Source organism: Thunnus maccoyii, chromosome 10, assembly GCF_910596095.1.
Source record: "Thunnus maccoyii chromosome 10, fThuMac1.1, whole genome shotgun sequence".
In the NCBI taxonomy this organism is placed as follows: domain Eukaryota; kingdom Metazoa; phylum Chordata; class Actinopteri; order Scombriformes; family Scombridae; genus Thunnus; species Thunnus maccoyii.
Genome location: NC_056542.1, coordinates 32,192,852 through 32,196,511, shown reverse-complemented (window position 1 = coordinate 32,196,511; position 3,660 = coordinate 32,192,852).

Sequence of the window (3,660 nt, the reverse complement as noted above, 5' to 3'; positions counted from 1 at the left end):
ATTTTGAATTCTATATGTATCCAGGTCCCTTTAGCGCAAATAGAAAATGTTGTTTTGCGGTATGATCAGTGATAACCACTAGGCATAGACTAATATGCATACATTATTTGGATATGATAATGTGCTTTGAACACATACAAACAGCATCCAGATTTTTTTCAGGAAGTTCTCTTGACACCTGCTTGACAAAATGTGCCACAAATATCACATCACTTTTTCTTAGAGTCAACTCAGCCACAATAACAACACTTGTATAATCAGCAGAGCTCACTCTTTACAGTGGTGTCAGTGAATATTGGATGTACATCGAGGATAAACGTCCATAAATCTGTTTAGAATCATAGAAAAAGGGTGCTTCTTTTCTGTCTGTGCTGTGTGTCTAGGTCATTCGCTGTCCCTAAGGTTGTGGCATGTTGATACATATTAGGCAGCAAGATATGCCCTGTCTCCTTCTCCTTGGAGTATTTTTAATTTGGAGAGGTTTCTTTTGGTTGCCATGATTTTTTGTGTCATCCTTTTCCGATTACCAATTTGTGGTCACTGAGCCTGTACTTGGTTAGGATCTGTCTCTGCTTTCAGAGATATTCATAATATCTTTTTAGGGCCAGACAACATTCTACTTTGGCTTTTAGTTTCTTCTTTCAAATGTTCCAAATAGGTTTCTTTACATTATGTTATAATTTGGTTTACTCTGATTGGTGTTTGGAAAGCAGTGTTGGTGTGAGACTGGTCACAGTTAGTCTCAGCACAAACTGATATAGGGGACTCTTTTTCTCTTTTCTGATGTCTAGGGGGCTGGATTAAGGTGATACAAAAATTTGAGTGCTCTCTTCTGAATTATCAGTGGGCATGTGCCTTATTCTGCTCTACATGCATTTTTTGGTATTTTTCTGTGTATGTGAAAATATATCTTCAGAATGCTGCATGTAAAGATTCGATTGGTATAGCTATGATGACTGAGTGGACCCCATATTTCACCACCATACAGTGCAATGGGCAGGATAACACTATCAAATGTTTTAAGCCAGCTTTTAACTGGAATTTGGAAACTATAAAATTTTCTCTTAATTGCATTTAGAGCTCTTCAAGCTTTTTCTTTTAGTGCATTCACTGCCATGTTGAAACTCCCTGATGCTGTTTTGGTTATACCAAAGTAGGTATAACTCATACTATGTTCAGTGATATGATTATGATATGATTATTTATGGTATTTATGTTCTTCTGACATCTGGGACATTTTGAAAAAATCGTGACATTTGTTTTCTTCATATTTACTGCCAGGGCCCAGTTCTGACAGTACTTTTCTACTATGCCCAGCTGTTTCTGTAGTCTTTGTTCAGTAGGATACGGTAGAACAAAGTCATCAGCATAAAACAGAGACTTCACCTCTCTATCTAGGAGGGAGAGGCCAGGAGCGGCACATTGACTCAACTGAACAGCAAGTACATTTATATACACATAAATAAATATGAACATATATTTTGCCCCCATAGCACAATGTAGAAGTCTACAAACAGAATCTGATACCAAACAGAATCAGAGGCTTTCTTGAAATCAATAAAACAAGTGAATATCTTTCCATTTTTTGTTTGGTGTACATATTTGTTAATTAAAGTGTGAAGGGTATATACATGGTTGGTGGTGCAATGTTTTGAGAGGAGGCCAATTTGATTTTTACCCAAGATGGAATGTTCGTCAAGGAAATCTAGTATTCTTTTATTTAGAATACTACAGGATAATTTACCTAGACATCTGCTGACACAGAAGCCACAGTAGTTACTAGGGTCTGATATGTCCCCACTCTTATGAATGGGAGAAATGAGCCCTTTGCACCAGATGTCAGGAAAACATCCTGACTGTAATATGACATTGAACAACTTCAACAGTGCACCCTGCATCTCTAGGGTGCTGCATTTGAGCATGTCATTTTTAATGCTGTCTGGATCACAATGTTTCTTTGGCCAGAGAGATTTTGTCCAAGTAATTGGGAAATCAAGGAGGTTTTAGTTGTTTTTAATTGTTTCTTCTAATGTCTATAGTTTTTCTTTTATAATACATTGATCTTAATTAATTAGATTTATTGGTATGTCTTTGTACATATTTTCAAAATGTGCTCTCCAGATGTCACCATTTTGCATGAGTAATGCTTGTGGTTGCTTTGTGTTGAAGTTATTCCACACATCCCAGAATTGATTTTGATTAATAGCATTCAATATCTTCAAGTTTCATGTGGGTGTAATTTTGTTTTTAGTTCCTAATTGTACATTTATAATTGCTTAAAATTTCATTGTACCTTATTTTAAGGCTGAGCTGTTTGGTTTTTTGGTTGTCTGATAGTGAATGCACTGATAGTGGAGGGGGCCATGTCAGTGTTTACATAATCTACTACTCTAGACCCAAGAGCTGAGAAGTATGTGACAGAGATGCATGACCTCCCTGCCACTTTGATTTATTTCAGAGTCAAGGTTGTTCCAATGGGTGATGGTTGGTGTGGTAAACAGGGGAGACTGACCAAACATATGGTTGTTGTCCTGGGGGTCAATGCCCAGGGAAACATGTTTGAGGGCACCATGACTTCATTATATCCTAGAGGACAGTGAGTGAGCAGATCATTTTGACACCATGTTTCTGTCAACACACACGTCTTTGATAGATTTCATGAAATTAGGGCTTCCACTCTTCAGCTCAAAGGTTGAGGAGTGGAGACCCTGAATATTTCAGCAGCTTATATGAAATGAACTCATTAAAAACAATCAAAATTAACCCATATGAGACAAATATGAAAATGCCTAAAACTATCTACACATTTACAATGCTAAATAATAATATGACATAAATTCCATGGAGGCATATCCTAATTTCACTAATACTACAACTGCACTGACTACTACTATTGCAATTATTACTACTACTAACCAACAATACATTTCCATGTACACACCACGGAAGGTGTTCTGAGTATGTACGACTTAACTGAACATAAGCCGCGTGCAAAGGGTATGCAGCATCTCCCTGATGTCTCCCAGCTCAGAGGTAGCAGGGGAGGGGACTGTGGCAGTACGCTGGGCTACAACTGCTGCATAGCTCCACTACTGTGGGTGGGGAGGGGGACCAGGGGCAGCTACTGCTGCATAGCTCTGCTGCTGTGGGTGTGGAGGAGGACCAGGAGCAGGTGCTGCCTGCATATCTCTGCTGCTGATGCTGTAAGGGGTTGGTGGGCAGGGGCTGAAGAGGAGGTAGGTAGCCTTCTTTGGTTGTGCTTCACAGTGGTGAGGTGGTGGGCGCATGGGAAGTGGGAGGTCCAGGCTGAACTGTGTTGTCCGCTCATAGCAGGGGGGATGATCGTCGGGTGGTGATGGGGAGGAAGAGGTCTGGGATGGCTTCTAAAGCTCTTAGTAGAGGAGGGAGTGGAAGGACTGCATCCCAGGGCCATGTGTTGAGGGTCTTTGCAAATATCCTCACCCTCTCTCTGTATAGATGAGTCCATCATAGAGGTCCCAGGTGCCAATGGTTGGGTGGAGGGATAGGTGGACATTGGGTTAGGTGGCACATCCTTTTCTGATCTCCATATTAATGTCATGGATGACATGAGGAGGGGTGTCTGTCCTAGGCAGCAGGGTGGAGACCACAATGCAAGTGTCAGAGATCTCCCTACTGGCC